At 42.4% G+C, this 27,641-nt stretch overlaps 1 protein-coding gene and 1 long non-coding RNA gene across 3 annotated transcripts in view; one reads left to right on the forward strand and one right to left on the reverse strand.

Annotated features, from left to right (window-relative positions):
- RERG (RAS like estrogen regulated growth inhibitor) overlaps positions 1–774 on the reverse strand; it is a 121,998-nt gene extending 121,224 nt beyond the window's left edge. The window contains exon 1 of one of the 2 annotated variants that reach the window (XM_006130256.4): positions 463–774. The gene's annotated coding sequence lies outside the window, so the exon portion shown is untranslated. Of the gene's footprint in view, positions 1–72; positions 353–462 lie in introns of those variants that run through there. The other variant, XM_006130257.4, reaches the window with a different exon arrangement.
- LOC142818350 (uncharacterized) lies at positions 189–27,072 on the forward strand. The gene is made up of 5 exons (XR_012895823.1): positions 189–300; positions 8,656–8,748; positions 9,963–10,126; positions 21,579–21,699; positions 26,816–27,072. It is a non-coding gene; the product is annotated as an uncharacterized LOC142818350 (long non-coding RNA).
- The last annotated feature ends 569 nt before the right edge of the window (positions 27,073–27,641 follow it).

Raw genomic sequence — 27,641 nt, forward strand, 5'->3', positions numbered from 1 at the left:
TAAGAATCAACCAGCAAACTGCCATCCCCATGTTAATAAACAAATACTAATTTACACATGAACGTATCTTACTGTTTTCTGTAGATCCCCCCCTCCGCGTAGACACAGCAAAAGAGCTGAGAGGCATAGAACTGCAGGGTGATCTAACGGGATACTTTGATTCTCTCTAGTCTTCTGACCGCCAGCCCCTCATGCTTGCAAGTGTGTGGCTTTCCATAGGGGATGATCATATCAAGACTTGCCCTGCAATCACTGCAGATCGCGGCTCCACGCCCACGGCTGCCACATACAGTGCAACAGGTAACCTCTGGCTTCCCTAATCAAACAGCTGAAGGAATCTTCCCCCGCCCCGTTGGGCAGCGACTCAAGCTTGCCCGGGTGCCTCTCTCGCTGCAGCAGTAGCCCCTGGCGCTGTGCCCGCTAGCCCCATTCAGCCAGATGCCTCTCCTGCATCAAACTCACCTCTCCGCGCCAGGGAAGCAGCACGAGGGACTGTGACTTGGGAGGACGGGGATTCAGTCCTCCTCTCAGCGGCCGGCCAGCTCGCCTCGCTGGGGGATCAGAGGAGGCGCCGAGCCTCAGCCATCGTGGGTCGCCCGTGGTCCCCCCCAGTCCCTCTGCCGCAGAATGCAGAGACTCCGCACAGCCCGGGACCAGTCTCCCTTCCCCGGCGGGCTCCGGCAGCCTCAAGACAGCTCTCTGGCGCCCCCTGCAGGTGCTCAGGCGCTAGCACGCGGAGTGGACTGCAGCAAGCCAGCTGGGCATGCAGCAGCACCAGAACTGAAGGGGCAGGGGCTTGTGTGAAAAGGTTGTGAGAATGGGGAGATTTGATCGTATACGACATAGGGGGCAGGTGAACTAAAGACTGCCTCCCCCTCTCCGGCTAAATGGTTGGCATGGGAACCGTGCCGACAAGATCAAATGAAAGAAAGATGCTGGCTTGATCAGAAAAAGCCCTGCAAGAAAATGAGTGAGGGGCTGGTAATGAGAGCTGGGACTAACCCAAAGGGGAGAACCACAAGGGAGGAATCGCCGTGAATGTCTGTATCAGCCAAGACACGGACTGTGTAGGAAGGGTTTCTGCCTTAAGAGAAACTCAATCTAGAGACTCTAAATGTAAATGTATGCGGGGCAAAAGCAGCAAACCGTAGGTCTCTGGGTTGAGGCTTGGCTGCATCCACTGAAGTCAACAGGAGTTTGATCATTGCCTTTGTGTGTTACATAGCTGGAGCTGCGTAACTTAACCTGACCTTCCAGCTCTAGTGAACACCGCAGGACCAGGAGCCAGACTTTAAGGAGAAAAACCACATCCATTCCATGTGTTTCTAGATAAGGAAATTTCAAGCTGTGTTCAAGTTTGAGCACGCTACAGGGTCTGACTTATATGCCATTGCAAGTAGTAGCAGTGGGTTCTTGGTACCTCTCAAAATCAGAGCCTCTGTAACAACAGAGTTGAGTTCTAGTATCTGATGGTGACTGTCTACACATTTTTTCCCTTGCAATCCGACTAGGGACTACAACTGTCCAATTCAAGAAACAGAAAGCTTGTCCCAGTAGCGGCTTACTACTTTACTCACTGCCAGGTGCAGTATTTACTACCAGAAATAGTCCCTTTAAAGTTAACGATCTAAATCACAAGAACGGTTTTGTTGAAGAGTTCTTGTGCAAAAGGTCTTCCACAGGCGAGCGTCTACACTGCCATGTGCTTTTGCGCAAGAAATGTGCTTTTGCGCAAGAGCGTCCATAGCAGAGTGGACACTCTCTTGCGCAAGAAAGCTCTGATGGCCATTTTAACCATAGAGGCTTCTTGCGCAAGAAATTCATGTTGCCTGTCTACACTGCCCTCTTGTGGAAGAGCTCTTGCGCAAGAGGGCTTATTCCTCATGGGGAGAGGAATAACTCTTCCAGAAGAAGCCCTGTTTTCCGACGCTGTACTGTAAATTTACTTGCACAAGAATGCACGTGCAGTGTAGACAGCAGGCAAGTTTTTGTGCAAGAACAGCTGTTCTTGGGCAAAAAGCCTGCAGTGTAGACGCAGCCTGGCAGTAAAGATGATTATCCCCCTCTTCTTAGTGAGTAGAAGTTAAATACAAATTAAATCACATCCAAGTCCTCCACGAAGATCCAAGTCTCTCCCATGTACAATAATAAGAGCGCACCAGAGATTTAGGAGGCGGAGGCTTGCAGGGCCTAATCCTGAGAGGTACCGAGTACCTACAACTCTCCTGTGTTCAATAGGTGCAGCAGACACTCAGCTCCTTCTTAGGGTCAGCTCTTAAAATAGCGCTATTGCTTATTATACGGAGGCAGATAACTCAAAGGCAGATTTTAAAGTTGTGTTGCCATTTATATTTTACTTGTTAAAAATAACTGCTGAGGCATTAAACCTCTCAGCATTTGGTTTACATAATTTAGATAAACTGGCCTTTCCATTCTCCTGGGCAAGTAAGTGGTGTGTTTCTGTTTTACATATGGGGACATACGTGTCAGTTGCAAAGACTGGCATTTGGGTTCTGGGTCTGTGCATTAAGGCTGCAGAGGGTCATTGACTTAGATGCTATGGCTGGACTTGACAGACGCAGGCATAATTTCATGACCACTAAAACTTTCTGTAGCTGTGCAAGGTGTAGCAGGGTGGTCACCCCGTTCCAGGCATCAAATGGGTGGGGCCAATTATCAGAGGCTTTGCGGCGGCCAATCATAGCCCAGGAGGGCTGTATAAAAGAGGAGGCTGGCCAGGCTGAGCATGTTCTTGTTCTAGTTGTGGACAGGAAGGATCTGGTTAGCAGGGAAGCTGGAGGTTTCCAGAGACATAGCAATGCTGGGGAAAGACAGTCAGAACTGGGGAGCTCTGGCCTGACCTCACTCCCGGGCTGCAGGGCTTGAGGCAAGGCCTGAGGATACTAGGGCCACAGGGAGGCAGCCAGGATAGAAGAAGGCAGTAGGTTCACACTCCTTGCCAATGAGTGGCCATTTCAGACTGCAGTTTGCCCCTGAGGTAAGGGGTTAGATGATGACTGGAAGTAGTGTCACGGAGGCGAGGTGGGTATAGAAGTTTGGGAGTGCATTATGGGAGCACTGCAGCAGGGCAGTATCTTGAGGGAAGGGCTCTATAGTCTGGGAGGGACTTGGATCCTGATACAAGGTAGAGAATAAACAAGTAAAGCAGGTGAGACACTGGCCAGAAGGGGGTGCTCTGGGGCTGAATTGAGCTAATTCCCTGAGGCTACGTCTACACCAGCAGCTTCTTGCACAAGAACTCTTTTGCGGAAGAGTTCTTGTGCAAAAACTCTTCCAGAAGAGAGCGTCTACACTGGCATGTGCTTTTGCGCAAGAGCATCCATGCCAGTATAGACGCTCTCTTGCGCAAGAAAGCTCTGATGGCCATTATAACCATAGGGCTTTCTTGCGCAAGAAATTCATGTTGCCTGTCTACATGGGCCTCTTGCACAAGAACAGTTGTGCAAAAGGGCTTATTCCTGAGTGGGAGCATCATAGTTCTTGTGCAAGAAGCCCTGATTTCATACAGTAGAACGTCTGTGTACTTGCGCAAGAACACACAGCCAGTGTATACAGGCAGCAAGTTTTTGTGCAAAAGCGGCCACTTTGGTGCAAGATCGCGCCAGTGTAGACATAGCCTGAGTGTCCAGCAGGAGGCACTGGCAGTGAGTTGCACTGTTAAAGAAGAGTAATTAAATGGCATCCTGGTCATAAGCTGATTGTTGTGGGAACAGGAAGGAATTTCTTTCACTCCTGAACTGCTGTGAAAGATGAGTAGGAGCCCTCTACCCTTTCCATCATCTGAGAGTGGAGGGAGTGGCCAGAAACAAGGAGCCAGGACTTACAAGATCTGTGATCTGATACAGCCTGGCATATACTATGTTTGTTGGTGAAATTCTGAACCCATGGGATGTTTACTCTTGATTTCACCTTCAGAGCAGGTCTCCTCCCCACACCCTTGGCAACTAACATTGCACCTTACATGCTTTTGAAAAAAGGGTCTAGGCTCTTCTGTCACCTAATCTATAGCTCCAGTCAGGCAAAAAATCTTGGATTTAAAGCACATATCAAACCAGGTATAATGGTTTTAGGTGAGGACAATGGGAGGTCTTGGGCTAAATTTCAGGTAAGATCCCAGGGTAATCTTGCAGTGGAGATAGAGCCACAGGTGCATACAAAATGTTACCCAGCATGTGTATCTAGTAGAAGGAAAAATAGTAATTAAAGCAGGAGGGGAAAATTGAGACCTGGAATTATCAGTTGCAATGCAGCAGGGATGAGTATGCTTTTGGGGAACAGCTGTGCAAGGAAGCACTGGTTAGAAATGGGGATCCAGCAGCCAAGTTTTCATCTGGGCTCTAAGTACAGCAATTGTGGCAGTGGGGATGTTCCAAATGAGAGAGGGTGGGGCAGAGACTCAAACTCAACCTCTTCAGTGCAGAATGATTTATTGGTGCGAATAGATATTACAACAGGAATTAAAGCAACAAACAAAGACTCACATAGACATTTACTAGTGTTTTCTGTGATAGTTCTAGAACAGGAGTCAGGACGGGGGAACTCTTCTTCCACTTAGATGCTCATTCTTCTCCAGCATTAGTGTAACTGATCCTGCTCTCTTACAGTGACCAGTGACTGACTTTACTGCTTTCTCACGCTAAGAGGTGATTTTATGCCTCACGAAAGGGCTGAAACAAAAAACAGGACTATGTAGCACTTTAAAGACTAACAAGATGGTTTATTAGGTGATGAGCTTTCGTGGGCCAGACCCACTTCCTCTGATCAAATAGTGGAAGAAAATTGGCATGACCATATAGTCCAAGGGATAGAATCAAAAAAATGAACACATATGAAAAGGGCAAATCAAATTTCAGAACAGAAGGGGGATGAGGGAGGGAGGTAAATGTCTGTGACCTAATGATATTAGAGGTGATAATTGGGGAAGCTAACTTTTTAATGGGTAAGGTAATTAATATCTTTGTTAAGACCTAGGTGCAAAGTGTCACATTTAAGCATGAATGACAGTTCAGAGGACTCTCTTTCAAGTCTGGTGTTAAAATGTCTTCGAAGCAGGATGCAGGTAATCAAGTCATTGAGACAATGTCCTTTCTGGTTGAAATGGCAAGAAACTGTTTTTTCTTTGTGATCCTGTCTAATATCTGTTTTGTGGGCATTGATTCTTTGGTGAAGTGTCTGAGACATTTGTCCAATGTACATAGCAGACGGACACTTTCGGCACATGATAGCATAAATTATATTTCTGGATGAGCAGGAATATGTGTTCTTACTCTTATAACTCAATTGGTTAGGTCCAATAATGGTGTCAGCAGAGTGAATATGTGGACAAAGCTGGCAACGAAGTTTGTTGAAAGAGAAAGTTCCAGGGTTGGTATTAGTGTGGTATATCCTGTTCCAGTCTTGGTTGTAGTTTATTGATAATGTGTTGGGCAGGTTTAAATTGGGGTCTATAGGTGATAACAAGTGGTGTTCTATCGTTGGTTTTCTTGGGTCTGTCTTTGGAGTAGATGGTTTCTAGGTATTCATCTGGCTCTTTCAATTTGTTTTTTTTATTTCTCCGGGTGGGTAGTTGAGGTTTATAAATGCTTGGTAGAGATCCTGAAGTTTCTGGTCTCTGTCAGTGGAATTAGAGCAGATGCGGTTGTATTGAAGGGCAAAGTGGTCATCTTCCTCCCAGTGCACTCATAGCTACAGGTATAGTGCTGGATCTATATATATTTTTCTCCCCAGAATACCTCCCCACAGATGGTTTTAAGCATAGAGCAACAATTCTGATCTGTTTATAAGAAGCAGCTACTCTGAGTCAGCCTATATCAGCAGTAGGGAATTTCAGATATGCCACAGTTCACCAGAAACTTCCATAATCTGCTCTTCCACCCACTTATTAAACAGAGAACAGCAGTGTCCCTAGAAGCAAATGTTGGCCCAGACTCTCTACAGCCATACAAATTCTGAGGCAAAGCTAAACAGAGCCTCAGTATAAATTAAAGGGATCTCTTCCCAGCAGCTGCAATGGATATAAGTAGCCTAGAGTGACACTCACAATTTCAGTGCCATTCATTAACTCTTCATTCTTATGACAAGCTATACAAGTGATGCCAAAGTTCAATGTATTTTTTCCTCTGCCTCTCTGGATGATGGTAGGTGTGTACAGAGCCTTAGCTATCACTTGTATTTTCTGGTTATTTTCTTGGAGTCTTTTCCTATTTGAAATAGGCAGACCAGAGGTTCTTGCTTCATGAATTGTGCAGGAGATTTAGTGTGATGCTGCCAGCCAGAGGGAACACTTAAGGCAGTCTGTGTAAATTGCACAGGATTGCTAATGAGTTAGTATTTTAAGGCAGGAGAATCAAGTGTATCTGATTAGGCTAAAGGAGCAGCATCTTGCAATGGGGAAGGCATTCAATATCTACAAACTGTGGGGCAAACCCTTCCCTTGGCAGCACAGAAATGTAGAGATAACACTCGATGTGTCTTCTGTTGCAAGAAACATACTGGTGAAAGCAGGAGTCCTCCAGGCAGGGCAGGAGTACAGATTCTCAAGTCCCGTTTTCTGGTGCATTAATCAATAGCAGCATACACCTGACGCAGTGCTTGCTACTTAGTATTATCTGTTTTACCTGGGCTGATAGCTGGATGGTCTCCCTAAACAGTGGACTGAGCCCATTTTGGGGACTGGTTGGTTATTTTACTCTCTTGCTGTCTCCCTCTTCCCCTAGCATTCTCTCTCAGGTGCTAGGGGGACGCTCAGTACATTGTAGAGCATCTGCCGAAAGCTATTGGGGTGAATGTTTTAATACAGATATTTGTAGAGGCACTGTATGTAATCAATTAAAATATTTAATTGAGCTAGATTAGCATATAGTGCTATCTTTGTCATTAAATTATGGATGAACTTTGCTGGTACTTTGGTTTAGTCATTATGAAGTGCTGCTGTTTGACTCAATATTACAGTTTCTCATATTTTCCCTTGTGGCTCATGTTACACAAACATCTTAGTTGATGTGATCCTTGAGTATCTCTATGATTTATAACCTCTCTTGTGCTCAAGACTTTTCCCACTACTAAAAAATCCAATACTTATTTTATTGTTTTTTGAATGCAAGTGGTATCACTTTTAATAGGTATGGATTTCCAGTGTAATAAAGTCCCAATGCTGCAAACACTTGCATACCTGCCATAAAGAGTTCAATGGATTATTCTTGTGTAAAGTTATGCATGTTTGAAGTGTTTGCCTGTTCTAGGCCCAAGGATCCATTAAGAGATAAGCAATGTGGTAGCTTTTGTATTCCTAAAGCCAATAGAAATGCTGGATATTGAAGAAATGCCAGATCAGATAGGCCCAGACACTGTATAATGGTGATTAGGACACCTCAGTATTTAAAGCTGCTCTACTTTTATGGTACAACAAAGTGTCATAGTGGATGACATAGCATGACAGCAGTGTTAACATTTGGGATTTGGTTAAATTGAGAGCTAATGAGCAGGAAGTGGTGATGTAAATCTACCCCATATATGTTGGTGAGGACTTTGCTGTCACTAGTTCCTTAGTGAGCTCTAATCTAATGCTGTTCAAGCGGCAAAGATCACTATGGACCTTTCAATGTGCAGTAGTAGGATTCACAAGACCTTTTAAGTGAGGCAGGCTAGCATGCTGTAGATTGATACCCCTGCTGCATACTAACTCCCCAAATAGGCCTCCAAACCTGCACTGTGATCAGCATGGGTCAACTGATTTACCCAAATGGGTCAAAATGGAGCCTCTGAGCCTTAATATGCTAGTCTGTTTGGCTGCAGAACATATGTCAACAGAACACTGAAAACAAATATAAAATGCACATTTAGTGGTATGTCTGCAGATGTAAAGACACGGCCTGCCCTGAATAATGGGCAGTAAGCAGAGGAAGTTCTGAATAGTGACTCGGTCAGAATTTGGTCCCTGTTTTTCTCCAAGCTTCATTGGGGGGAGGAGGAGGAAGGGAAGATAGGTAACGCCAGACTTTTCTCTGCTGTAGCTTACTTCTCCCTCTGGGTCAGCTCAGCTGCATTAGTTGGAGCCTAGATCAGATGGATAGGTGCCACTTACTGCATATTCACTGTTCTAAAATTGATGTATATACTTGTGCACATAAGTGTGAAGAAACAGGAACTTAATGAATGATAACTTAAAATGCTCTTATACTGAACTGGTCATTGTAATTACTTATAAATTAGATAGTTGTTTTCCTGAAGGATTCCAAGTGTTACGAAAAGATAATATGTGAAATAGAAAAATTATCAACATACTATGATCTACCAAACTAGTTAGCATTATTCTAATATAATAAAGTTTTATAACACAGGATCCAGAATAAATCGGTAGGGGGGGTTGCTTGCTTACATCTTGCTTGCTTTCATTTCTGTAATTTATGGTAAATAGGACTAAGTATTAAAGTAGGCAGAGAATGAATAGTATTTGTAACAAATGTGCAAAACCAGACTTATCAAGAGGGCTGCATGCAGCACTCACTATCATAATTTCTTGCAGATGTATCCGTGTGTCTTGAAAGGGCCAGTGCTTTTTCAAGGGAGATCATCATTAGTTCATTTTCTATTCATGCTAACTAATGCTGGTCATACTTCTGCGTTCTTTGACAGAATTATGACTGCACGCTGTGGGGCCATGAGCATCTGACTGCAATTTCTCATTCCTTAAACGTTCACATTTTTTGATGGAACTAGTCACCCATGGTAAGAACATCTGGAATTCAGTATCACTTGTCCTTTTCCTGATGTTACCTCCCCCTGTTTAATCAAGACTTTGTGGGGAAGAAGGGAGGGAAGAATTGTTGCCAGCACTAATAGCTTCAATTTTCTTGACCATATAGTAGAGCTCTGAGGACTATTTAGACAGACTTTTATGTTAAGGGTACGGTATAAATAGTTTGTAAGGATTAACAACAAATACATGTTTTAATGAGTGGTTAATCAATTGTAATAACCAATAGGTTAAAAGCTTCCTTGTAACCATGGCTAATCACCAATTGTAACACCTTACGCAAATGTTCATATAACCATGTATAATATACTGCTTATGATTATAAATGGCTAATATATGTTATAAAAAATTACAAATTTATCCTTAATTTAAAATAAGACTATTAAGGAGCATTTGTGGTGAAAATATTTGAAAGGGGGAGCTATCAGATTCAGTGAAAATATGTGAAAGGGGGAACCAGCAGATTCAGTGGAAATATTTGAAAGGGGAAGCTGTCAGATTCAACATCATATATGTCACCATCAAGGCTAATCACAAAGGAATGTAGCCTCCTTGTAGATGGAGCACCTCCCAGAGTGAGCTCTAACCGGGTCCTTAAAACAGTCTGGATATTGTGACATTCCATAGTAAACACACTTTGTAATTGGCTGGAGTTCCATCCTAATAATATGCCTGTTATGGGGCATCTGCCCCCACATTGGCATATAAAGGGTTAATGGACTCCCTTGAGAGGCTGTGAAAAAAAGCAGCCAATAGGAGTGGGGCTGCAGGGAGTAGCTAATCAGGGCTGGACAAGCCTATATAAGAAGAGGTGCAAGACAGAGCCAAGGCAGTTGTTCTCTGGAGCTTGAGGAAGGATGATTGCCTGCCTTACAGTAGTAAGAAAGATAGCACCTTGGATAGAGCAGAGCTGGGCAGGATCGGGGTAAGAGAGAGCTCCCAGCTGAATGGTGGCAAGCTAATGCCCTGAGATAAGGGCAGAGATGATGCTGGGGCTGTGGGGAGTGCTGGGAAGTGGCCCCGGGGGAAGTAGACTGAGAGGTTGGAAGGGATACAATGCATGGTTACCAATTAATGCTTCCTGGGGCTAGCACCCAGGGTAGGAGGTGGACACAGATTCCCCTCACAATCCCCATTTGCTACTGAGTGAGTGTCTGGACCATTGAACTGTGATACATTCTCCCAGAAGGTGCAGGGACATCGAGTGCAGCACATCCAGAGAGCCGTGTCCTGAAGAAGATGTCGTCCTCGGAGTGACACATATCTGGAAGCAGAGGTGATGATGGAAGCCACCACTAGAAGAGCATGTAGAGCTAGTTCCCAGGACATCCAGCAGGAGGCACAACAGTGGTGAGTCACACTCCATCACAACACCTACACCAAGACAGTTTCTGAAAGCAAATCACTGCTGATGCAGGCAGTTACTGGGTTTTAGCTATACAGCATTTACAATGATTTAATCTTTTACCTAATAATACCTAGATTATTAAACTAAAATTGATTTTAAAATCATTACAGTGAATGTACTTAAGAATTTCTTCTGCTTCTATGTCAGACTATTTTTATCTTTCTTTTAACACATCCTTTGGTAAAACACAAGTTGAAATCTCACTATACATAAATGAGAATGAACAGTGGTCAATTCAGCTGATTTTTATTATAGGCAGAGTTGATAATGGTGACTATAGAGAGAGTCGCTTAATGTTTCTCAGCGTAAGAACCTGTTTTCAGTTATTTTTAGTTTGTCAAACTCTAATAATCTGGGTTGAAATTTTCCATGATGCTTTTCCACCTCTGACTGAAAGGGGGTTTTGTTTTTGTGTTTTGTTTTTTTACTTTTGAAGTTTCAGTAAAAATGGTTCAGCCATTTCAGAGAATAAGCTTAGAAAAAAATTCTTGTTTACCCATATTAACAAAGTGATTATATTAAAAAAAAAACTTTCAGATGCTACAGTTAAAGGTCTAGAAAACATGACCTATGAAGGAAGGCTGAAAGAATTGGGTTTGTTTAGTTTAGAAAAAAGAAGATTGAGGGGGGACATGATAGCTGTTTGCAGGTATCTAAAAGGGTGTCATAAGGAGGAGGGAGAAAACTTGTTCATCTTGGCCTCTGAGGATAGAACAAGAAGCAATGGGCTTAAGGGAGGTTTAGGTTGGACATTAGGAAAAAGTTCCTAACTGTCAGGGTGGTCAAACAGTGGAATAAATTGCCCAGGGAGGTTGTGGAATCCCCATCTCAGAAGAGATATTTAGGAGTGGGTTAGATAAATGTCTATTAAGGATGGTCTAGACAGTATTTGGTCCTGCCATGAGGGCAGGGGACTGGACTCAATGACCTCTCGAGGTCCCTTCTAGTCTTAGTATTCTATGATAGTGCCTCCATGCTTTGGAACTGGGTCACCCTGGTGTCAGGGATTTTTTTTTTTTTTTTTTTTTTTTTTTTTTGCTATTTCCCATAAAAATAAACATACATTCAATTTTGGGCAAATTATGAGCCAATGAGGACAAATCATTGGCTCATAGAAATATAGGGCTGGAAAAGACCTTGAGAGGTCACCAAGTCCAGTCCTTTGAACTGTGGTAGGACCAAATAAATCTAGACCAAGTCTGACTGGGTCAAATCTGAACTGCCAGATGCTTTTGAAAGGACTCTAACATCTTTTTATTTACTTATCATTGTTGTCTTCTCTGGAGTCTGGACCTTGATTATTCTTTGACCAAAAAAATTGGACATTGACACAAAATAGACTACCTCTGACTTAGAGCATTCCTGATGGATGTTTATCCAACTTATTATTTAAAAAAAAAACTCACATGATGCGGATTTCAGAGCCTCTTAGAAGCTTATTCTAGAGCTTATCTGCCTTTATAATTAGAAAAAAATTTCTAATATCTAACCTCAATCTCCCTTGCTTTAAATTAAGTCCATTTCTTCTTCTCCAGCCTTCAATAGATATGGAGAACAATTGGGATGAAAGGAACTTAAATTTCTTATAGGTACTGTCCTATCGCAAACTTGTCCTAGGGAGTGGGCCTCAGGACAGGGGGATGGGGGAGGTTGCAATAGGATAGTACCTATAAGAAACTTAAGTGTAAGATGGAGTGCAGGGAGCTCAGGGTAGGAGGTTGGGGTGTGTGAGAGTGAGCTCAGGGCAGGAGGCTGGGAGGTGTGGGAAGCTATGGGTAAGAGGGAGATATGGAGGGTGCATGACTCAGGACAAGGGATTGGGGTGCTCAAGGCAGGGGTGGTGGTGCAGGAGTCAGGGCAGTAGGTTGGGGTGAGGGACTCAGGGCAGGAAATTGGGGGATGTGAGTGGAGATCAGGGCTGGTGGGAGTGCAGTCATGGCTCTGCCCAGAAGCTGGTTCTCCGGGGCTGGCTGGGATGTGGCAACTTCACTGCTTGGCCTCCCGAACACTGGGACTGGACCGCACCTCCCACCAGGTTGTGGTCTGAGAACAGAGTTGCCCTGATGCTCAAGGAGAGGGCATGCAAAATGTAAATTGAAAAAAGACAGATGCAATCCAATCAGGAGTGATACAACTGTGTGTCCTCCACTTGACATAAGTGAAGGTGGAGATGCCTGCAAAGTGGTTGCATCAGATGCTCACCAAGAAATGAATATCAGCAGTCTCCCTGAGGATGTCTGTATGGCCTGGCACTTCCCTGTCACAAGACAGACCCACATATCCAGTGTGTTATAAAAACCCCTACCCAGAACCAGGCCCTTGTGTGGATCCAAAGAGGTAAGGAAGCCAGACACTTGGGAATAGAAGTACACCCCCTCTGAGCCCAGCATCAGGACACAGATGTTTATCAGGCTGAGAATCAGCCCCTCTGTGCAGACTCAGATGTGTAGTAGGCATACCTGCATGATCCAGCAGCCTCCAGTATCTTGAGCTCTAGGTCCAGGGAAAACAGGAGTGGACACCTAAGAATGAGGTGAAGTGGCTGAAGCACACCCTGTTTCTCTCCACCTCAGCTGTCATCTAACTTCAGCAGCCAGATCAGTGAAAGTCTCCTACAGGAAGATCATAGAGTACCCCCCTTTCCTGAAGGTAGGAGAGTCCCTGGCTCCTATAAACACTCACCTGATAACCTCTGGTGTTAAGAGAGGTGGTGATAGCTGGTGTCGTTGGAAGGCCAAGGATCCTCACAGCTGAGAGAGCCATCTATCACCACAGAGCCATACAACAACCCATGGTCCATTCCAAGGGATATCAGGGAATCATGGAAACCATCAGCCCACTGTTAGTTGATGATATCCTGTTTCTTGGTCCCATAGTGACAAACAGGAACAGCTCTTATGTCAGAAGGTAAGTGTTTTCAGTAAATGAAAAATGCAATCATTCATTTTGTGGCCCTTTTTATAAAAAACAACAGAACAGAAATCCTCCAAAAGGACACGTTTTTAAATGAGTGATGATTAAGGCCACAATGCTTCAAAGCACTGAAGCATGTGCCATAGACTGTTAAATGGTCAGGGTGGCCCCTCTCTCTCTCTCTCTCTCTCTCTCTCTCTCTCTCTCTCTCTCTCTCTCTCTCTATATATATATATATATATATATATATATATATATATAGAGAGAGAGAGAGAGAGAGAGAGAGAGAGAGAGAGAGAGAGAATCAGAAAAAAGGAGGCCCAGGAATGAGTGTGTGTGTGTGTGTGTGCTTGCTCTTTCCATCTCTGGGGAAAGCCTGGTTAGTTCCAGTGATGGGGTCTTAAAATGGGGTAAAACCCAGAGAGCCATACTTGTGGTTGGTGTTCCAGGGAAGAAGCTATAATGACATATAGAGGAACTTAGGGAGAGGCTGAATTAACACAAAGCTACTGGGAAACAGCATTAGGTGGGGGGGGGGGGGAGGTTTAGAGGTAGCTAGTGTCCAAGAGGCAAAAGACTGCATCTAAAGGAGGAGACCAAGCTGCAACCCAGAGCAGAGTGTGGATCTGGGTTCTGCTACCAGCCTCAAGAAAGGGGTGTAAAAGTTCTAACACAAAAACTTTTGAGCCTGTGATGGGGCTGAGGGCTGAGCACAGAGGAAGGATGGAGGAATACCCAAGACAAATAAAACAATCTCTTGTTGTGATGTTTCAGTTTCTAGTTGGATTTTTTCTCCCTGAAAGAGGACAGGACAGATGTGGCTTAGCCACTAGGCTGTGTTATGGACAGAAACAGGACGTTAAAAGGCCATAAAGTGATCTAAGGGTACTCAGTGTGGACATACTTGCAGTGCCATGAACTAATGCCAGAGGATGCTACAGCTTTATGCGGAACTGCTTACAGCATGCTCAAGTCTCTGTGGCTTCAGGTTAGAGTGAGACGCTTGAGCACTGCATTGAATTAGGTCATAAGAGATTGCATAGAGTTAGGGCTTGCTATCCGTATCCAGCTTTTTGCTAGACTCTTCATATAGGAAAAACTCCCATGGAGTACACAATTTGACACTTTATATGCTGCAACAAGTAACAGCATTGATGTTGTTGTTGTTAATCAACCACTGATTTTTAAACTGATAATTTTAACATTTCACCTGCATTAATGGGTCAATAGGAATAATTTTCTCAGTGATCTTTCAAAATAGCTAATGGAAATATGTTAAGTGTTTCTCCAGGGGAAGATTGTAGAGTAATGCCTATAGTATGCCTTTAATCAGTGTGGTTTCATTCATCATAGCAGTGTTTCTTTAACAAATCCAAAGATGGCAAGGGATAGTGATTTTATGTCTCAATGGTGCAAAAGATTTTTTTATATTTAGCTAGCCTGAAATCAGCTTATAAATTCCTTTTTTCCCCTTAGAAAAACTTTTTAAAAAGGCTCATAATACAGATCAGTAAACATAGCTAAAACCATCCTTTTATAGTCTTTGTACTTTCTGTACACTTGTTTTGAAACATTCTGCCTCACTAATGAGTTGTAATGTTTCTCAAGTATTGTAGAAAAAGATTCTGATTCAACCATTTAGTGTTTAAAAGAGTGTGCCAATTGGAATTCGAATTATTGAAGTGTCAAACTTCTATAATTTTTGGCCGTCGTGAGAAATCTGTGCAGTGAAACATGTATATTATTATTTAGGTGACTCCTGTGTGAGATTCTGTCCTGTTTTCTCTTAACGTTTCAATAAGAAAAACAGACACTCTCTAATACTCTGCATCTGAACTGAACCACAAAATGGCAGCTCTCAGCTGCCCTGGAAGCAAGCAAGAGGAGTTCTATACATTTAAAAGGGCACTGGATAGAACTCACAATGGCATCGCCTGTCAGTGAAGTACCTAGAGCATATGCAGTATGTATTATTTATCACTGGTGTCTGATTGAAATCAAACTGCCCATTTAACTAAAAGCTTTGCCAAAGTGTCAAATGTGATTTATGATGGGAGTGGTGTGGGGGGGGAAAGGCATCTCAATAGCGGGACTCCTCAAAGGAGTCTGGGGCTCAGGAGTATTCACCTTCTGAAAATCAAATCCCTGTAGGGATATCTCATGTTGGGCCCCTAAAATTACTAGTCACTTTAGAAAACACTTCACCAAGGCTGTGTCTAGACTACATGGCTCCATCGACGGAGCCATGTAGATTAGGGTTGTAGGCAAAGGGAAATGAAGCAGTGATTTAAATAATCGCCGCTTCATTTAAATTTACATGGCTGCCGCGCTGAGCCGACAAACAGCTGATCAGCTGTTTGTCGGCTCAGCGCACTAGTCTGGATGCTCCCCTGCCGACATCAAAGCCCTTTGTTGGCAGCCCCGTTATTCCTCCTGGGATGAGGCTTACCGGGGCTGCCGACAAAAGGCTTTGATGTCGGCAGGGGAGCGTCCAGACTAGCGCACTGAGCCGACAAACAGCTGATCAGCTGTTTGTCGGCTTAGCATGGCAGCCATGTAAATTTAAATGAAGCGGCGATTATTTAAATCACCGCTTCATTTCCCTTTGCCCAATAAACAAATCTACATGGCTCCGTCGACGGAGCCATGTAGTGTAGACGTACCCCAAGACATAGAAGACTCAATCACTAGTCACATTTCGAGCAACTTAATTTGTGGATGCCCAAGATGATGCTGAAGGTGTCTGATTCTTTTTTCCTTTGAGGATTGGAATTCAATGTGTTCTGAATGCCAGATTCTTTTAAGGACTGCAAATTGGATGTCTCAAAACTGAAATAACTAAAATCACTAATCTTGCATACAAATATCTAATACATATGAGCTGCATGAAAAATAATTAAAATCTTGCTCCAGTTTACTTGTAATAAGATTCCAGAATAACTTAAACTCTGGAATGTGTTTCCTTTGTAATTCTGCTAACCTGACTGAGATGATATTCACATTTCCATGGAAGGCAAATCTGCTCACCTCACCATTTGTTTGAGGGTGAGTGAGATGAGACTGCTGAGAGACGGTGGTTCCTGATGCTTTCTTCCACTCTGGTGTTGCTACTGAGGGAGGAAGGGAAGGGAGGGGGGGAGAAGAGAGAAAGAGAGACAGTGTGTAAGTAAGTAAGTATATGGAGTTATTATTTGTATATAATATATGCTTAATAAGAACATAAGAATGGCCATACAGGATCATAGAAGCATAGAACACTGGAACTGGAAGGGACCTCAAGAAGTCATCAAGTCCAGTCTCCTGCCTGCACAGCAGGACCAAGTAGTGTCTAGATTATCCCTGACAGGCGTCTGTCTAACCAACTCTTCAATATCTCCAGTGATGGAGATACCACAACCTCCTTAGGCAATTTATTCCAGTGTTTAGCCACCCTGACAGTTAGGAACTTTTTCCTAATGTCCAACATAAACCTCCCTTGCTGCAATTTAAGACCATTGCTTCTTGTCCTATCCTCAGAGGCCAAGGAGAACAATTTTTTCTCTCCTCTCTTTTAGGTACTTGAAAACCACTATCATGTCCCCTCTTAGTCTTCTCTTTTCTAGACTAAACAAGCCCAGTTCTTTCAGGCTTCCCTCATAGGTCAGACCAAAGGTCCTTCTAGCTCAGTATCCTATCTTCTGACAGTGAGCCATGCTTGTACCCTCAGAGGGAATGAACAGAACAGGTAATCATCAAGTGATCCGTCTCCTGCCATCCATTCCCAGCCTCTGACAGGCTAGAAACAGTGCTGGCCTTACCATGAGGCAAACTGAGGTGGCCACCTCAGGTGCCAGACTCTGGGGGGGGGGGGGGCGCCACTAGGACCCAGAGAATTGAGACCTTTTGAAGTTTTGGCCCAAGCAAGGGGGTACGGGGGCATCATTTCAGCTCCTCACCTCAGGTGCCAAAATGTTATGGGCTGGCCTACCTAGGGACACCATTCCTACCCACCCTGGCTAATATGTATAAAAGAGAGAGATGGAAAAACTACAGCAAAACATAATCAAAAATTCAGACTTGTCAAAATTGAAACTCTTCATAGAGGCAGTTCAATTTCACTGAAATTGTGACTGGACCATTCCCACAAGGCAGGATGTTAGGGACCAGGAAACATTTGAAGTGCTCAGGCTTACAGCTCTCCAGCAATATGGGCTGCTAAGATCTATGATTCCAAGGCAGCCTGTCAGGTGGACAGCCTCAGAGTCAGGAATGCCAGTGTCCCTTGATCTGGAACAACTTGTCATGAGGATTGTCATGGAGCAGGCGCTCCATGCCCTTTCACAGAGAACTGTGAAAGAGATTTTTTCTGCTCCGCTCTAATATGCCTTGTTGCCCTATTGGCCCGAGTGGGTAGCCAAAATTTGAGAACTTTACAGAGTTGTCTTCATTAGGATGAAAAATCAGTGAAAATTGTCCAATATATTCTTGGAGTTCTCTTGTGCCACAAAGTCCTGTTTCCCAGCAGAAACAGAGGATTTCCTTGCACTGAAATACCCAAGTCTAGCATGTCAGTGAGTTAGTTCTATAACCAAGACACTTAATCCACCTGCCTTCCCTCAGGGCAATCCCCATAACTGCTTCTGGTTTTCTGTTCCTCCAACATACACCGTTCACAACCAGTATCCTAGCCCCTGCCTTTGTAATTAAGGATTCCCCTGTTCATCTAACTAGTTTTAGCTCTGATTTACAATGTAACCTATTGCCACCAGTGGTCACTACCACTCTCTGCAGCTTTTTTGTACTACAGGAAGGGGTTTGATTTCTCCTTCTGTTGAGCCTGAAGGAGTGCTTCCCTTTAAGGAGTTCTGTGGTTGTCTTTAACCTCTTCCATCCTCATCCCACGCCCATGGCAGCCATTAGCTCCTTTCATTATAATGATCTCTAGAGACACACACTTGTTTAATAACGTTTGAAGGTAGGATCACTTTAAAGGCACAACCCTATATATTTAAGAATGTCATTCCAATTGTAGATTTCAGGATGTGAGTGACGAAAATAATTTGTTTCCATGGGTTCATTAAAGTAGTCAGACGTGGAATCTATAATATATCTGCTACCTACCTTGTTAAACCAATTTCTCTCCTGGCTGGTATTGATTTTCAGAAGCACTGAAAGTGTGCTAAGCATCCAGTCCAAACTAAAAATAACCATGGAAAATAATTGAATATAAAAGTGATTCTTTTCAAAGAGAAAGCATTCTGCTATTGAAAGCCCCTTTGCTATGTTATTAAAGCACCATTCACAGTTGCTCAGCACAGAAAAAGCTAAGGAAGTTGCTATATAAGAATGGCCATGCTGGGTCAGATCAATAGTCCATCTAGCCCAGTATCCTGTCTTCTGAGAGTGATTAGTGCCAGATGATTAGAACAGGTCAATCATCCAGTGACCCATCCCATGTCATCTAGTCCTAGCATCTAGAAGTCAGAATCCAGGGTATTAATTAAAGAAAACTTGTGTACGTACAGTTTTGAACTCCTATCAAAATTGCGATAGAAGCCTATTATTGAAGAATCTGCAATATCACAAGTTAAGTAAGGCCTCCATTATAAACCAAAGTATAACCTCCTATGGACATGTCTTGATTTTAGGATTACCCTCGTAGGAACACCTTCACTGCCTATATAATAGCTGACCTCTCGTTTGCCTGTATAGCCAGCAACATCCAAAGGTGAGGAACGATTTAGCCCTGGGGAAAGTAGATTTAAAACTCTAGGCAGAACCCCTCCAGAGAAGACTATCCCTGAGATGTACTGAATCAACAAATCTCTCGATACCTGAAGTACCAGCTTGTCCACATGTTGTGTGGGCTGTGCCAATTGTTCTGCTTCCTAGCCCCCTCTTAAAGTAGTGGCACTGTGTCATTATGACACGCCTGAGCTAACTTTCCATCAGTAAAGGTCAAGTTGCTAATCAAGTCCCCACGTCTATGAAAATACATTTGGTGCTGGCAATAGAGTATGAACAGATATGCAAACAAGCCCTTCCAGTAAAGAAGGGCCTTGTTTGTAAGGGATCATGCAAGAATTACAATTCTTAGCTTTGCTGATTTGTATCAAAAGCAAGCTTTCCTAACCGAAGTGTCTCTTTGAGAGACAAATTCAGTCCCCAAGATTGCCATAGAAACAGTTGGTTAAGTTAAATAGTAATCTGTCTTTGAAAAGGAGACACCAGCATGGAATGGATTAAAGCAAAGTAGGATTAATAAATTATTTATTAAATTAGAAACATTTGCCTCCTGAGGAGGTGGATTACTGGTGCCAATGGAAGAAACCATCTTCGCCCCAGTATAGGTGTAGGGTCTTCACTGAAGCATTGCTATGGCACTGCTGCTGCTATGCTGCTGTAGAGTTTCTAGTGTAGACAACCCCTGACTCATGACTGACTCTCTGGTTTTTATACATTATTTCTATTACATGTCTAGTCTGAAATTTACTTTGCCAGGTATTTAAGGCATGATTATTGCTCTATTACATTTTCAGTCCAAACTATTTTTTAGCTAAATAATGTGCTTATATGTAGCCTTATCTCAAGACAGCAACAAACATGATAATTGAAACTCCACTGAAATGAATGGATCCCTTCACCCACAACTGAAATATAGGCTGAGACATGAGGGAAAGAAGCTGCTTTTAAAGAACTCGTTGATACTATATAACATTGAGGACTATGAAGGGAAGAAAATCATGGTATCCAGCAGAAAAAAAAAAGGAAGTGACTCAGAAAATAGTCTCTTGGATATGAAGGAGTGATGGAATTTCAAAATTTGGAAAATGTTGGGTCAGACTGATTCCTGGTGTAACTTATTGAAATCACTGGTCCAGGGATGAATTTTGGAAAATCTACTTTTTTCCATTTATTGTGTGATCAAATCTGTTTGGCATTCTGTGCAGATAGATGAAGTTTCCAATACCTATGCTTTTTAATAAGATTGTTTTCTAAGGGAGATACCCAGATTCCTTGCTATAAATGCCATGTTTCAATATATTCACCTACAGGACTTTACATCATATGTAGCTTCAAAATAAACCCTTCTGCCATTTAAACCCTCTGGTTTATGATCAGTGTCACAAAACCAACTAGTCTGGAATAAAAAAAAATCACACTTCAGTTTAATTTAGCTTTTATTTGATTTGGACATAAAGCTTTAGTCAAGTTACAAAAACAAATTCAAAAAGGTAATTTTCTCCTGATGGATTACTGTCTTCAATTGCCAATGTATAAACATCTCTGTCCATCCAGCCATATAATCAATTTCCCAGTATACTTGCAGTATGGGGAGAGAGAGAAGAAACACATACTCAGGGCCTGAGTCACTACTGCATAACACCAGTTTCAGGACATTTAAGAGAAATTACACTAGGGTCCATAGACCGACCTAGTGAAGACAATGGGACTGACTACTTGTTCAAGAAGATGCTATTTGTTGTGAGTGAAGATAGCAGAGCGTGACCCAGGAAATTAAAGAGCTATTCCTGAAAACCCTTAGTAAGGAAATTCTGCAACTATTTAAAATTCCTGACTCATGATCAGCAACTACCTAAAAAGGGCAGGTGCAGTTGTTATAGTCTGAAACAATATTTTTAAACGTAAAGAGTAAATAATTTTTAGAGATTAAAGACGGCCACATCTTGCCACTTTTACTCATGCTGCTTGTTCAGTGTAAGAGTGTCAACATCTGACCTGCAATAAACATTTTAAAAAGTAGCCATCTCAGCTAGCCATAACTGAATGGTAAACACCAAGTTTCCTAAGAGTAAATGGACAAATGGGAATTTTAGTTTTGGAATTATCATACATTTTGTGATGCTTTACCACCCAGACAAAAAACAGGAAATGCTTTTTCCCTGTTGTTTTTTATGATTACATGAATAACTTAATTTTTTAAGAAGTTTAATTCATGATATGATAAAAACATTGATAGAAATATGTGTGGTCTTCAAATACCAGAGCCAAACTAGCTAGGGAGATAGATGTTACAGGGTGAAATACTTACATCTGATGCATAAAGGCAACTAGGAAAATTTAGATCTCTGTTCTGTGTGACCTGACTTTGATGTGGATTGTATGAAGAAAAAGGGTCTCTAGATTCTAAAAATCTAGTTAATTCCTCACAGATGGTGTGGTTAACTACTTCATTACAGCAATCATTTGCTTCTGTTATTCTGAACCAAATCCAAAATTGTTACCCTGTTCTGGTTCGTATAAGATCCTGAAATAAACAACCTGTCCTCCTCTGCCTTTTGGAGGTGGCTTATGATACTAATGATTAATTCAATGACAGACATTCTGACATACTTTGTTTTATTGGACACTGCATCCAAACATGGGCTTGACTACCATGGTCAATTTGCAGTTTTGCAGAATGTAGAAATGCATATTTTTCTTACTTTTCCTTGGACTTGTGGCTGGATCTATGTGAATTATTTTGTATCTTTTATCTAGAATTGGTGAGTAGTCAAGTTACACTCGAACTTTGATATATTAGCTGATTGGATGGATGGAGTCTTTGCCAACCTTCACAATGGAGTTTCTCATTAACAAGCTCTCTGGAACATGTCTAAGGGTGAGATTATTTAAAACTTATATTTTCTTATCCGAGTCCTTGCTGCTAATTGAGTGTTAGGAACAAAAGTTTAAAAACTGGCACATTCCATTAAGGGGTAGCAGTATTCAAGGTGAATAATAAGAGTATGATGTGTTTTGGTTAACACAGCACGTGGGGTGAATTGTTTTTTGTTTTGTTTGGCTTTTTGCTTCTAATAGGCATCCCTAGTACATACAGAGAAATCACAGACTGTGGTAAATGCTTAGGATTAGGATCTAGGGTTTTTGATTGCCTTTCCCAAAATCACGCAAACATATGGAGCCCGTCAATGACTATTTTTCTCCTTTGTAAAATTGGGTTAATATCTACTAGTAGAATCACCTGTGGCACTATGAAGCTCATTTCTCCCTCTCCTCCCCCTCCCAAGAGCTTTGAGATATGTGGATGGAAATACTGTAATTCTTTCCGTTAGGAATTAGATGTGGCATTACTTGCAAATACCAGTGCTCCAAGGAGGAGCAATGGGCTTGAGTTCCAACTCCCACATTCTCCGAAAACTAGGGAGGTGTTACCATTCAGCAGAGGCCTGTCCAGGGAGAAACTCTTACCAAAAATCATGCTTTTCAGCAAACAGGAAGAGAATCCATCATTGCAATTATTATCTTGGTGCCCACCCTAGCTTAAAAAATACTAAAATGGAGCTAAGAAAAAGAGAGCAGTGAAAACACTATATTTTACTTACAGAGAAGTAATATACTGCCCATAACTTGAAATGAAGATGGTCTAACAATGCCACCTGCAGGCTGTCTATGTTTTTAGTCACAGAAGCTGTAGTACAGACGTTTCCAAACTGTGGGGCATGTCACCCTCAGGAACATGGAGAAATGTTTTGGAGGGGGGAGGTTGCAATGTAAAAGATATTTTTTACCTTTAAAACAAACTATTACATAACTAAAACTTAACATTGACCATTACACACACTGAAATAGTATGAGTAAACACTGTGCAACTGATTTTAATCCGATGGACATTTTGGCCAATACAAAGCTGCTAATGCAGGACATAAGAGTGCCTTACAGTGTATTTAATTATAAGCCCACCATCTTTTCTATAGCACAACTTCCTTTTCTGCTTTCCAGTTTAGCATATCCCATTCTGTCATTACAACAAGCAGTTGTGCAGTGCTTATTCTGCTAGTGAGGGTTTTTTTTCATATTGTTATGTGGTAAAAAATGGATTGGTACCTATCAAAAGTTGTTCCAAAACAAAGGGCAGAAACTGAAATGGGTGAAGTCAATACAGAGGAAAAGATCTGCAAAACCAAGAGAATATGATGAAGTGTATTTGGATTTTGGTTTCCCTTTCAGTGCAGTTATTAGAGAAATTAGACTTCAGTCTGTACCATGTGCAGTAATGTTAGCAAATGATATTTGGCTTGAAGCCAACAAAATTAAGATGCTATTTAGAAACAAAACATGGAGATCTGGTAGGAAACAGATTTTTTTTTTTCAAATGAAAGTTACAAGAAATAAACACAATGAAAAATGTGGTCTCCAACCTGCACGTGATTTAAAACTGTTGTTTCTTAGTTCCCCCCTAAATTCTGTGTGAAATAACCAAGCATCTTCCTCTGCTCCCATTTCACAAAGCATTGCAAAGTGATATTACTTTGAGGGCTGAGTCTTGCTTTATTCTTACATTGTCAAGAATAAAAAGCCTTATTCAACTGGGGAAAAACTGATTCTCCCAGCAACAAGTGGGAAGCCATCATCAGACTCTGGATCGCTTGAGCCCCTTCTGTGTCCAGTGGAACTAGGACAGGCGTAAAAGCCAAAGTCATTGAAATTGTTCCACATATATTGTAGACTCATAAGATATACTGTGAAGCCCTTGCCACTCAAATCATGGATCAGCAACTTGCTGCTGTTCTAAGTTCTGCTATTAATATCATCAAGCTTCAGCAAGACTCAGCCCACAAAGGTATATCACTTTGCAATGCGTTGTGTGGAAATGCGCCCAGAAGACGTGCTTTGTTGTTTCACACAGAAGTTATGCGACTAGTGAGGAGAGAACCGAGAAACAATATTTGACTTTTTTTATTGGATTTGAATTTTTGTAACAGAGACACTGATTCCCACTGGCTTGTGCTTTCAGCTTCCCTTACTGATATTTTTTGACAATCTGAATTCTCTAAATATTTCTTTGTAAGGAGCAGAAAGTACTATTTGTCACGCACACAACAAGATATCGGTGTTCAAAGGAAAGCTAGATCTCTGAAAAACAAAGATTGAAACTGGTTTAAACATTCCACTCCTATTGTTAATTGACACCATCAGGGAAATACACTCTGAGCATTGTGGAGCCAATCAAGAATCACTTGACTTTTTTTAGAGCTCATATGGGAAGGAACAAAAGAACAGCCATACTGGGTCAGACCAAAGGTCCATCTAGCCCAGTATCCTGTCTTCCGACAGTGGCCAATGCCAGGGGCCCAAGGCTATGTCTACACTCTGGGGCGTTATTGGAAAAAGGTACTCAAATTGCTCTCCACAATTTTTTTTTTCAGAAGAGTCTTTTCCAAAATTTGGCCCGTCTACACTAGGCCAAATTTCAGGAAAAAAACCCTCTTTCAGAAGAGCCCTTCTTCCTTGTGGGAGGAGGAAGACAGGGCTTCCGAAAGAGTGCGTCTACTCTTCCACAAAAAAAGCGGAAGAGCAAATGCATTCCCTGGACGCAGTGGAGTTTTTCCGGGATACCTCTGGTATCCCAGAAAACCCCGTAGTCTAGACATAGCCCAAGAGGGAAAGAAAGGAACAGAACAGGTAATCATCAAGTGATCAATTCCCAGCTTCTGGCAAACAGAGGCGGGGGACACAATCCCTGCCCATCCTGGCTAATAGCCATTGATGGATTTATCTTCCTTGAACTTTCCAAAAGAAAATGCATGCCTGAATGGCTGGATTATCTAACCTTCAGTAGCTGCAGCAGGGACCTTGTCCCACTTCTCAAAGTACATTCAGGAGAAGATGATTGAACTTTGGAGTGATAGGCTAATAGATGTTCAATTAAAAATACCAACCTTTGGGAGATTTTTGGTTGAAAGTTGGCTCCAAATAAACCCATCTTACTTAAGTGATATGCATGTAAAGCAAGACTATGTGAAGTGAGGTATGTGCTGACTGACATAACACTGACTGAGAGAGCCTTGCATTCTCTCTACACCCAAAGTGCTGCTACAGTTCAATCGACCCACCCTGCAAATTCTAGGTACGCAAGTGCAGTTACCAAAACTACCTTATCCCACAGACCACCTTGGTTATGACAATCTTGTAGTCTACTGAGGCAAAAGAGGGCCACTCATGTGGCCCACTCATTAGCTTAGGTTGCCCATTACTGCTCTAGACATTGGGCAGGAACTATCACAAGACTATTCACTGTATTTCAAGAATACAAGTTTTTCATGACAGAAGCCAAAAAATTTGACAAAAGTACAGAAAGATCAGTGAATTTTGGAAGTCCTTGAAAGTTGATTCTAGTTCTGGGTGAAGATTGGGTTTCAACCTTATTTTATTGCACATAAGTCTATTCCCAAAAGGGGTGGATGGAATTTGGCAAACATAATCATTTTAATTAACAGCTATAGAGAAAAACTAACTGCAACCACGTGCAATGTGAAGATAGATGACCGCGAAGCTTAACTCACAATTTGAAAACCTGGAACTTTCGAGGGCAGAAAATTCCCAAACTGCAGCTTGGATCTCTTTCTCAGACGCATTTTCTTGTGACTTCCTTGCATCTTGCAGCTTGTTATAAGTTAAGGCAGCAGTAACACTCGGCACAGTGCAAGCCTCTAAACCATTAGCCAACAGCTACCACAATCCCATTTCACGTGCCACATTAATAACTTGTTCCAAACACTGACTACCCAGGCTACAATAATACCACCTTCTATGCACACATCAAAAACAGAAATGTGTTTAGATCAGTTGTTCCCTCTAAGCTGTGGCAGCATAGCTTCACAGGTGATTACATCAGCCCTGCACAGTCAGTCAGCTCCATGCACTGAGCCCTGAGCCTCCGACTGGGCAGCGCTGATTAATCACATGTGAAGATGTGCTGCTGTGCAGCTTAGAAGGAACACTGATTTTGGTCCTTGTATACTATAGGAGCCGCAAATAAATGTCTGCTAGTTGAAAGCCATCTGCAGTACACAGCAATACAGTAAGTTTTATTAGTCCCACAATCAGTGCTACATAATCATCAGGATCCTATGGAACGTTATATCTTAAATCTTTATATCTACTAGAGAGCCTGATGATGTCATTCTGTCGTGAGGCAGGAAAAATTTATATATATTTGATAGAGAGAGATGGATGGACAGAGAGATATAATTGCCTGCTTTTATAGAACACTTCTGTGACCATTTATAGCTCACCTTGTGGGTAAGATGACCCGATAGTGAAAAATCAGGACACTTTGTGTGTGTGTGTGTGTGTGTGTGTGTGTGTGTGTGTGTGTGTGTGTGTGTGTGTGTGTGTGTGTGTGTGAACTGCATATATAATACAAAGTCCCTAGTTTCAGGATGGTCCCAATAATATCAGGACATCAGTCACCCTGTGTGTGAGAGTAGAGCTAAATAGTATTTTGCACATAGCTTATGGTCATACACAAAAAAAAATCACTAGACGGCATAGTCTCCTACTATGTATTTACCATCATTCCATAGATAAGAGCAGTTCCCCTTTAAGATGGAGGTGTGAGCAGATCGATGGGGTGAAGAAGTCATGGAATATCTAACACTCTACATGGCTCATTTCCCTTTGCAGCAGCAAAAACGATGCCAACAAATGAAGCAGAAATGAATGCTGCTTCAACTTCTCAATGCTCTGGCTCCCCCACATTGAAGAGGCCACATGAATAAAGCCTCACTCTGGGAGCCAATAGCAGCAGGGCAACTGAGCTGAGGGTATATATCTGAGAAGGAGTTTAAAACACGATGATCACTGGCTGCCCTCTAGGACCCCGAGGGCTGCACTGTGGGTGTCTGTGTTGCTGGAATGGAACAAAAAAACACAGCAATTTAATTCTTCTACAAAAAGTCATGTTAAATACCGTGAAATCTTTTTTCTTGTAGGTTATATTTCCAGAGTGCTCACTGAAAGAGAATGCGCCAGTTACTCTAATACTTCATTTCTTCGCACACACGATCAGCTCCCCTTCTACTGTAGCTGACTATTGTCCGCCTGTATCCAGGCAACAGGCTCTATAAACATTTTCATCTGCTTCTCTTTGTTCTTTTTTGGGGGAAAAAAGTCCGGTAGGATAAAGAAATTGCCAAGCAGGGTGGGATTCTTATTCTAAAATCCAAGACTCAAATTCTCAGCAGATGAATTTCACTGCAGTTCCATGGATGGCAATGGCACCGTGCAGATTGACCATAGCTGCGGGTTTGAACACATGGAGAGAAATCAGGAACAGGCAGGGCATTGGACACATATGGCCAGATTTTCAAAAAGGGCTCAGCATGTTGCTTTGAGTGTTATAATGGGAGCTGCTGAGTCCCTTTAAAAATCCACCCAGAAAACAAAGTTTTCAAGAGCTCTTGATTTAAGACCTTCAGTCCCATTGATTTTCATGAGGGCGCTTAACTCACTTAGGCACTGTAAGCAGGGTTTGAAACACCATTGCAGTGCCTCCTGCTCATTACAATGGGAATTAGCTCAGTTTGTTGGAGTGCACTGCCTTCTAGCCAATGTCTCACTCATTGTCACTCCACTGTCTCCACTTTCTGTTGTGCCCTGAACTGTGGTGTCCTCTTCAGGACACTGCCCTCGAGCAGTGCCCATCGTTCCACACTTGCCCCTTTCTGGGGGTATCAGTCCCTACTCGATACACCTACCACCAGTATTCCCTCTAACATGCATGAAGCCTCTGACTGGGTGGGACTGATTAATCACCTG

This window comes from Pelodiscus sinensis, chromosome 1 (assembly GCF_049634645.1).
Source record: "Pelodiscus sinensis isolate JC-2024 chromosome 1, ASM4963464v1, whole genome shotgun sequence".
Lineage (NCBI taxonomy): Eukaryota > Metazoa > Chordata > Testudines > Trionychidae > Pelodiscus > Pelodiscus sinensis.